A 10667-nucleotide genomic window follows, 5' to 3' on the forward strand; every position below is an offset into this window, starting at 1 on the left:
CGGTAATGAGAAATACCATGATCCTGCTGCTCCTTGCAGAGTATAAGGGAAAATTCGGACGACAACATCTTCGTTGGTAACTCCATTGAGATTTATGGATAACATAAAGTTATTTATATGTTCTTCCTCTAGCATGCCTGCCTAAGGATTAAACTTAGGCAACCATTTTTCAGGATGGGTTGGTAGCTGACTCAAGGGCGCAGGAATTAAGACTGCCCCTGGGTTATTCCATGGATATTGGGCCATCATTGATCTATTAACAAAGGAAAGTGCAGAAGATGATTCCTACGGTTGAGAAGAAGAGGATATTACGACTCCAGATGATTGAGAAGGAGATGTGGGAGTACCGGTGGATTGATGGACAATGATCTGAAGTGGAGGAGTGGATGGTTGACTTCGCGGTGGAGAGGTTGAGATGGATGATGATGATGAAAGAGTCTCGCTATCAGACCCTTTAGGTGACTTCCTTGCTCTCTTCCTTGTGGGTGGAGGTAATTCGGTTTGTTGAACACCAGATTTTTTGCTCTTTAATCTGGTAAGAGGATGAGCAGGGTTATATTGCAAAGTCATGCTACCTTGAGATTTATCAGATCTTTAAGGAGATATAGAAAATCATTGAAGTTTGTGAATCAAAGATTCAACTTCAGGAGGTTCAATAGTAGATTGTTCTGAAATGTCAGGGTTTGTAGCAGCGGTTGTTGCTCTTGCGACTTATGGCTCTGGATTTAAAGATTCTAAATGCAATGGAGAAGTCGGGGGAAGATGGTGAGGGTGATTTACTCTCAGAATGGTATTTAGATTTAGACTTGCTTGCCATTCACGAGGCTCTCCTTCTAGCGCCAAATATGTTGAAGCCCCGAAAATCGGGTCTAAAACAAGGGGGATACCCACCCAGTTCGGACCTTTATTAGCAGCTCCTTTTCCATTTGGTATGGTGGGTCTGACTGGAGATATGGGACTAGTTTCCCAATTTATGTGTGTGTGTGTGTGTGAAGAATTGATATTTCCTTTCTAAAAGTTCCTAAGTGAGATGATCTAATTCCAACTATAATCTAATAACATGCAGATTGTATTCTAATAAGCAGAAATATCTAAGTCTACACTAACCCACGGTGTAATCCTTCTGTTATGCGATATAAAATGATTTCAGATAACAATCGATAATAAAGATCATTCAACTGTTATGAGAAAAGAATTCAATACAGGCAAACCACTTCGTATAAAAAGTTAGACGAAATAATTGTGAAAGGCATATTGCATAATAAGCTACTCATACATTAAGCATAAATAAATAGCTATCACCGTACAAAAGTGCCAAATGATAACTCAAGCATTCACACATCAATATATAAACAATTGAACACGAATATCACTTTTAACACAAAGGCATAAATAGTTAAGAGATAAAAGTACCATTTATAACTAGTTCTACTCATGAGCTTCAAGCGCTAATGATTTATATCTTCTTAATCCAACATCCACTAAGAGTACAGAAGTGCAACATCAGTAGTAGATATTAAATACAAATATCAATAAATCCTATTCCATTCATTCATCAAAACCTCCTCAGAGGGTACAAAAGTGCATTTTCTGAGAATAAGTTTTTGACAAAATTTAGGACTCTTCTCTAAATGCATGAGAAGGGTTTAAATACTAATAACTAAATCTAAAAATAATTTATTACAAAAATGTAGGATGCGGTTTAAATGACTGTCCTCATTTCAGGCAAAAATAAAGAAAAATTAATACTAATATTGAATCTAAAATTAAAACTACTAACTAATTATTTCTGTATCTGCTCCTTGAAATCACAGGCGTTTAGCATTTGCTTGAGAAGAGTCGGCTGATCGACTTCCAATTTTAGCTGTGCTGTGAAAACAGAATCGGCAAGAGCTGGCACCATCTTCTTGGAAGAATTGATGATACACTTGAGAGTCATGCACTGGCTGTGTGATTTTACCAAGTATGCCCAGTAAGAATCCCAATTCAACTTGGTTAACTTTTGGATTGATTCTGCCTTTTCTTGAGCCTTCTGTCTCCAGCCTGTCTGCAATTGTTGTTCATATGTATGTACCATATTGAAGATGTTTCAGACAATTACTATTGGTTTTAGGATTCAAGTTTTACTTTTTATCTAACCTCTAGCGTTCTTTTTACAAATTTCTGGGCTTACAGGTGACTGAGCAATTAGAAGCTTTCCTTTCCAAGAAGGTCTGGGCTTCCTTGGTGCGTTTCTCACCTTTTGCGCGTTTCCTTTTAGTGGATATAAAGCTCAAATTTTGTGAAAATAATGATTCCGTAAGCTCTTGACCCTGAGTTTTAAATTATTGTTTTTTTGATGTCAACACTGTCCAATATCCATTTAATCATGTCCGTGTATGGAAAAATTTTGGGCCTCGCCGCTATCCTGTGTAAGAACGAACAAGGTAGCTCTGTAATGGATGCCTCAGAAGAACCTTGTGAACCTGCAGTAGTCGTAACCTCCATCACCTTGGGATTCTCTTCTTCAAGTAGATTATACATTCCTTCCCAAGTAGTAATACCAGCGTCTCTGTTACATGCAATGTCTGTATATAGGGGCGTCATTTCTTTGTCGTGAGAGCTTGGAGCTTTGCCTTTCTTCCCCATAATATCCTGTATACTACTTTGTATAATTCTTTGTTCTTCGTTCCTGCATTTTACAAGTTAGGTGAGAGTTTTGATAAGGAAAGGTGATGGGAAAGCTTTAAATGTTGAAGACATATAAAATATACCACCTTACGTGAACTGGCTTTTCAATAAGCACAAAACCATATTTCATTAACAACTGGAAACTAACTCATTAATTAGCATTAAATCACATAACCAGGTCTCGGTTTATGGAAAATGCTTTTTTGAACAACGAGCTCGAAAGATCTACGATGAAGCGATTTTGCGATTTGCTTCGCAATATCGCAGATCGCAACATCACAGAATCGCAACATCGCAAGGTTGCTAGCTCGCTATATCGCAATATCGCAAATTGCTGGAGCACAATATATGTCAATCATTTGTTAATCTGTTTTCTGTGAAATGCGATTTGCGATATGCGCCATCGCATATCGGTGATTTAAGATTTTTCAGCGTAAGTGGTCTTTGATGCATGCGATGCGATAAATGTTTTCTTAATGTGTAGCTTTGCATCGCGATCTCGCAATATTAGACTTATGCTTGTAAAGAGGCATCCATTATCTTTTTGCGATGCGATATTTCCTAAGGAATAATTCTACTTTATCATGAAACTTAAAGTTTTTAGATTTTTCAAGGGTATTTTCCTAAGTTTATGATGGCAAGTTTTATTAAAAAGGAAATACAAGCAATAGTTAATTTTAATTTTTTTTTTATTAAGGGTCCCCACTTATTTGGTATTAGTAATAACACCAAATAAGAGGGGGGGTTGTTGTTGGCCACAACAGAACCTTAGAATTTTCTCTTAAATATGATGTGATGGATGGTGGATGATATCCATAAAGTGCCATAAATGGGGTCATTTTTGCTACAATATGTAAGGAAGTGTTATACCACCATTCAACAAGAGGCAAACATTTGACCCGTTGTGTCTTTTTATCGAAGACAAAGCAACAAAGATACCCATCCAAACATTTGTTTACTATCTCAGTTTTCCCATCAAATTGAGGATGATAAGATGAGCTATGAGCTAACTGAGTTCCGAGACAAGAAAATAATTGTGTTTAAAAATTTCCAGTGAAAATGGGATCTTTGTCATTTACAATAATCTTTGGGTTTCCATGTAACTTTTCAATTGTTTCCATAAATGCCGTAGAAACTATATTGGCTTTAAATGGATGAGATAATGCACAAAAGTGTGCATACTTGGTAAGTCTGTCAACTACCACCACAATGACACTCTTTCCTTCGGAATTGGGTAAACCTGTGATAAAATACATTGAAATATCCTCCTGCCATTGGATTGGAATGAATAAAGATTGTAATATATGTGGGACCCTAATTGTTTCAACTTTATTTTGTTGGCAAACCAAACATTCTGCCATCAACTTTTGAATATCTGATTTAAGGCCATCCCAAAAAAATTCCTTCTTAACCCTGTGGTAATTTTTTTAAAATCATGAGTGCCCTCCTAAGGGAGAAGTGTGCAATTCGATGAGAATATTTTGTTTGAGTTGGGGATTCTTACATAGCTATAAGCGATATTAGTACCATAACGAATCATTTTTCCAGCTCAATGTATCAAATGTACTGGGATCTTGTTGTAACTTTTTAATGAGTTCCCACACTTCTTCATCATTCTTCCATTCATCCCTTGCTTCGTTTATCCAATCTGGTTGAATAATATAAATGGCACAAAGCAATGCTTCCACATCCTCATCCTTTCTTTAGAGTGTTTCTACCACAACATTTTGCTTCCCTTTTTGTAGATGATTTCAAAGTCATAACCCAACATCTTTCTGACCCATTTTTTCTTCTCTTCTGAAGATAAACTTTGTTCTAAAAAGTATTTAAGACTATCATGATCTGTTTTTACCTTGAAGTGTATTCCCATTAGGTAGGGTCACCATTTCTTAAGTGCATGTAGTATTGCCAACATTTCCTTCTCATAAATAGCTTTGTGTAAATACTTTCCTTTGATTGGATGACTTTTGAAAGCAATGGGTCTTTCTTCTTGCATTAAAACAACACCAATTCCATTTTTTGAGGCATCACATTCCACAATAAAAGGTTTTGTGAAGTCCGACGTACCTAAGACTGGTGCTTGGCACATTGCCTCTTTAAGTTGTTCAAAGGCCTTTGTTTCTTCTAGAGTCCATGAAAATGCATCTTTCTTCAATAATGTTGTTAGAGGTGCTACCACTCTCCCATAATTATTAACAAACTTGCAATAATACCCTGTCAACCCAAAAAATCCTCACAGATGCTTTATGGATGTGGGGATTTTCCATTCCTTAATGGCTTTAAATTTTCTAGGGTCTACCTTAACACCTTCATGAGATACAATATGACTCAAATATCCCACCTCTTATACTCCAAAGAAACATTTGGAGTTTTTTTCATATAATTGTTTCTCCTCCAATAGTTTGAGCACCTTGTCAACATGTTGAACATGATCCTTCCAAGAATTGTTGTAGATTAGTATATCATCAAAAAATACTAACACAAATTTTCTAAGGAAGGATTTGAAAATGGAATTCATCAAACCTTGAAATGTAGAAGGTGCATTGGTAAGGCCAAAAAGCATGACCAAAAAATCATAATGACCCTCATGAGTTATAAATGTTGTTTTCAGAATGTCTTCAGTCTTTATTTTGATTTGATGATATCCTAAATGAAGATCCAACTTGGTGAAGTAAATTGATCCATGCAATTCATCCAATAATTCATCAATGAAAAGAATAAGAAATTTATCTTTAATAGTGAGCTTGTTGAGCTCCCAATAATCTAGACACATGAGCCATGATCCATCCTTCTTATGCACCAATACTACTGGAGTAGAGAAAGAACTTTGACTAGGTTGAATTATACCAGCCTCTAGCATTTCTGCAACCATACGTTCAATTTCACATTTTTGGGCATAGGGATATCTGTAAGGCTTGATGTTTGGAGGAACACTTCCTAGAATCAAATGAATAACATGATCATGATCATGAATAGGTGGGAGGCCTTTAAGAGTTTCAAATACCTTGGAATGAGTGTCCAAGGCTGTTTGGAGATATGAAGAAATAAATGATTTCAATGTGGGAACCTCTAACAAACATAACTGTGAAAATTACACCTCATTTTTCTTTCTTTAGAATCCTTGTCATTTTGTTAGAGCTGATTATCTTTCCTGGTTTCTCTGCGATACCCCTTAATTCAACTTCCTTTCCTTCCAAACAAAATTTAATGAAAAGTTCTTGAAAATTAAAAGCTATTGTACCCAACGATTGTAGCTATTAGACTCCAAGTACAACATCAGCACTACCCATTGGAATGGAAAGCATTGGGATATTCAATACATATTCTCCCATGTAAAGCTTGATATTATGGCACTTTCTAGAGCAATTTATGGTTCCTCCACTTGCAACCATCACTTGGAACTCTGGTGCTGAATATAGGAAGCGATTCAATTCCTTGGTTGTCTTACAATGAATAAAATTATGGGTACTACCCAATTCAATCAACACTATTACCTTTTTCTTCTTGATATGTACTTCTATTTTGATAGTTTGAGGAGTGGTAATTCTAGCCAATGCATTACAAGATATGGTCAGATTCATTTCTTCTTTATCTAGGGTTTGTTCCTAGTGTATATCCTCTTCTTTTGATGTTTCTTGTTCATTTTCTTCCTCCTCTTCATAATATATGTAAAATAATTTCTTTTTGGCACACTTATGACCTTTAGTGTATTTTCTATCACAACTGTAACAAAGCCATTTTGCGCTTTTTTCTTCCAATTGCTGTGGCGTCAACCTTGTAGGTTGTGGAAGGTTAGGGACAACAACTATTAGGTCCCTATAATACTAGTGATTCCCCTATTACTATTGTCATTGTATCCCTTATTGTTATTGTTGTCCCCTTATTGTCCCCATATTGTTATTATTGTGCCCTTATATTATTATTTTTATGTCGGCTTTGATTATATTGTGACCCCTTAGACTCCTATATATAGAAAGGAGGTTTTTTCATTTGTATCATCCAAGAATTGTTCATTTGTGTAATGTAAAGGATGTTTCCCCCTCGAAGAGGCTAATTTTGAAGGCATTTATCTATCTTTTCTTCTATTTTGTGAGCTAGTTGCATAACATTTGGCATCAAAGCTCTGGATTCTAGGGTTTCACTGCTCCAAACAGGCCATCATGGAATTTTCGCTATAACTTTTTTCAGCGATGTTTTTGAAGCCCCAAAAAAAAAAATTGAGCCGAAATCTCTCTGAACATCGGGTTTGAATTTCAGATCTTGTCTCGCTATATATTCAGAGATATGATCCAAGGAAGTTAGGGTTTTTACAGGATCTCGAATTATATCTCAAATAGGTGACCTAAGGAAAATCATCATAACTTTCTTTCTGAGCATCAGAGTAAAATTTCATAAGAAGTTACAGAAATAGGATGGACTTTAGTTTTCTTTGTATAAATTTTAGGTCCTAATATCGAAACAATGAAACGTGGCACTTCGTACAAGTTCACTCTAATGAGCTAGTCTATAATCAGGTCATCGTGGGATATTTGGCATAAATCTTCCTTGGAGAATCCAATATTGATCAAACTTGCAGGGTTAGAAAGAGAGATCAAAGGACTACCATAAGACTCAATTTCAGACCTTGGAGATCCGAAATTATAGAGATAAAACAGATTCAATATCGAGCTCCTACAAAATGAAAAAAGGTGTGTAGTTTTTAAAATTTTTTGCATAACTTTGGTTTGAAAAATTAGTTTGAAGGAATTCAAAGGGAATAGTGAAGCATTATTATCATTAATTTATGCCCCGAAGAAAGAAAATGGAAACCCCTAGTAAGCAACCTGAAATATCTAGCATGACTCATGAAGAAGAGGAAGAAATGTAACATGATATATCAAAATTACAAGAGCAAGTGCAACAAATTTCACTCTCACAAAAAGTAACAGAAGCTAAGATGGATGGTTTAAAGAAAGGTGTAGAAGCTAAGATAGATGGTATGAAAGACAACATTGAAGATTTTAAGAAAGACATGGAAGGTTTGAAGGAAGGTTTGACAAAGTTGCTACAATAAAGGCTTCCTAATGGAAAAAAGGTAGTAGAGGAAACTCATGATGAAAAGGAAAGAAAAGTTAATCATGATTTCATAGACTCTAACGTTGGAAAAAATACCCACCACGTTCCAAAGATCGATATGACGAAGTTTGATGGCAAGGATCCCATAACATGGACACTACATATGGAACAATATTTCTATATCCATAATGTGCAAAACACACAAAATATATGCATTAAAACTTTATATTTGGCACCAAATCAGTTTTTATGGTATCGATGGCTTTGCCCTCATAAACAAAATGTAACTTGGGCAATTTTTATGGAAGAAATGATAGCACATTATGAGGATACAAAAATCAACACTCTTTTTAGCCAATTGATAAATCTCAAACAAAAGGGTTCAATGATGGAGCACATTGAAGACTTCCAAAAATTGAATACAAGGGTAAAAGATCACTACAACAAAACCAACGATTTGCGCCAAATTTAGTGCCAGATTTTAGTGCATTTTTTTTGTAATTTTGATGAGAAACCTGGCATTAAATCTAGCTCTATTGTACAATTTTTAAAGCGTCCTTTTTTGCGCTTGATTTTTCATCCTTTTTCATGCTAGATTTTGCATCATTTTTTACACCAAACTATGCATCATTTTTTGCGTCAAATTTTGAACCAAGATTTGCATCTTATTTTATGACAAGTTTTTCTTCTAGTTTTGTGTCATTTTTTTCATCTATTTTTCATCGTCTTTTGCTTCGTATTTTGTGTCATTCTTTGCTTCCATTTTTGCGCCATCGTTTGCATCAAGTTTACATCGTATTTTGCATCCAATTTAACGTCTTTTTCTGCATCGATTTTGTGTCAGTTTTTGCATATAGTCTTATGCCAAGTTTTGCATCTAGTCTTACACTAGTTTTTGCTTCTAATTTTGTACCTATTTTTGCACCAGATTTGGTGCCTATCTTTGCACCATGTGTTGAATTTGATTTAGCACCAAATTTTGCATCCATTTTTGTGCCCATTTTTGCATCTTTTTTTGGATCATTTTTTACGTCCACTTTTACGTTTGATTTGTCTCCATTTTTCCCATCCCATTTTGCACCATATTTTGTGTCATTTGTTGCATCCAATTTTGCATCATTTTTAACACCATTTCTTGCATCCAATGTTACATCATTTTGAGCATCCAAATTTGCATCTTATGTTGAGTCATGTGTTGTGTCCACCTTTGCATCTTATTTTGTGTCTAATGGTACATTCAATTTAGAGCCATTTTTTATGTCTACTTTTGTATTTGTTTTTGCACCAATTTTTGCATCAAATTTTGAGCTGTTTTTATGCCCATTTTTGCACCATTTTTTGTGTCTACTTATGTGTCCAATGTTGCAAAATTATGTATGCCCACTTTTTCATCCAATTTTTCATTTTTTGGTGTCTAGTTTTACATTGTTTTCACCATCCAAATTTGCATCTTTTTCTGCCTCATTTTGTGTCCACATTTGCATATAATTTTGTGTCTAAGTTTGAGCCTAAATTTGCATCTGATTATGCATCATTTTTTTACATCCAATATGGCATCCTTAGTTTCACCTTTTTTCAGCCCCATTTTGCATCTTGTTTTATGTCTTTTCTTACATCTTTTTTTTTTTTTTTCCTTTTTTGCACCTATGTTTGGATCCCAAATTTACACCATTATTTGCATCATCATTTGGCATCTTAATTTGTAACATTTTTTTCTTCTTTTTAGCACTGAACTTTGCTTCTTATTTTACATCTAGTTGTCTGTGTTTTTTTGCATCTAATTTGGTGTCCATTTATGTGTCCTTGTTTTTTCCCAATTTGATATCCCTTTGTATGCCATGTTTTGTTCCCTTCTTTGTGTCAACTATTGTACACTTTTTCACTTCACGTTTAAAACACTTTGTATGTCATTGTTTGCATTTTATATTAATTCCTAGTTTAACATCCAATTTTACTTTCAATTTTGCATCCATGGTTACATCCGCATTTGACTTCTTATGTAGAGTATATTTTTCTTTACATATATGACCCCCTTTATAGATTCATTTTACTAATTTCAATTGCATAGTGAAATATATCATAGTTTCTAAATATCATTAAAGAAGATATCACAATTCAAAATCATTTGTAAAGAAATTTAAGGGAAATTGACAACATCCATCCAAAAAAATAACAATGTCATCATATACAATGATTCATTGACAATTTTCAACACATATGTATAAAATAGCAACATAATACTAATAATATCAGTATTATTTTTAATCAAAACAACTAAAATTCAAATATGATTAACAGATCAAAATATTTCATGAATATCATTATTCTACGATAAATTAACAACATACATCCAAAGATGGTAATATCACCATACATTATAATTCTCTATCAAAATAATGATGATACTTTCCAATATATAAATCAAATAAAAATATAATAATGATAATATCATCATCATCTTTAATCAAATCAAACTCATCGTATGATTACCAAATCAAAATGTGTCATTGATATAGGGTAAATTCACAACACCCATCTAAACATAACAATGTCATTCTACACAATAATTTCTTCATAAAAAACAATGCATGTGCATGCCTAGCTACCACCACCAAGATCATCCCCATGATTATCTTGACCATCCTCATTAGTCTCATCCACATCATCACCAACACCACAACTATCATCATCATCTCCTCCTTCACCACCGTCATCCTCATCCTCATCATCTCTTGATATATGTTGAGCATAGTTTGGATCATCATCGTGATCATTGTCTTGGCAATCATTACCTATAGCATTCTGGCAAAAAAATCAATATTACATGTCAGTATTAATTACATAACACAACGCATGTTTTTGTTAGACAATGTTAACCATAAAATGAGGTAAGATATAATATCCAATAGTACTAAAAAATAAAATGAAAATATGGTTCAAAA

This window comes from Pinus tabuliformis, chromosome 4_1 (assembly GCF_031772625.1).
Source record: "Pinus tabuliformis cultivar Carrire ecotype Pingquan chromosome 4_1, CPIR1, whole genome shotgun sequence".
Lineage (NCBI taxonomy): Eukaryota > Viridiplantae > Streptophyta > Pinopsida > Pinales > Pinaceae > Pinus > Pinus tabuliformis.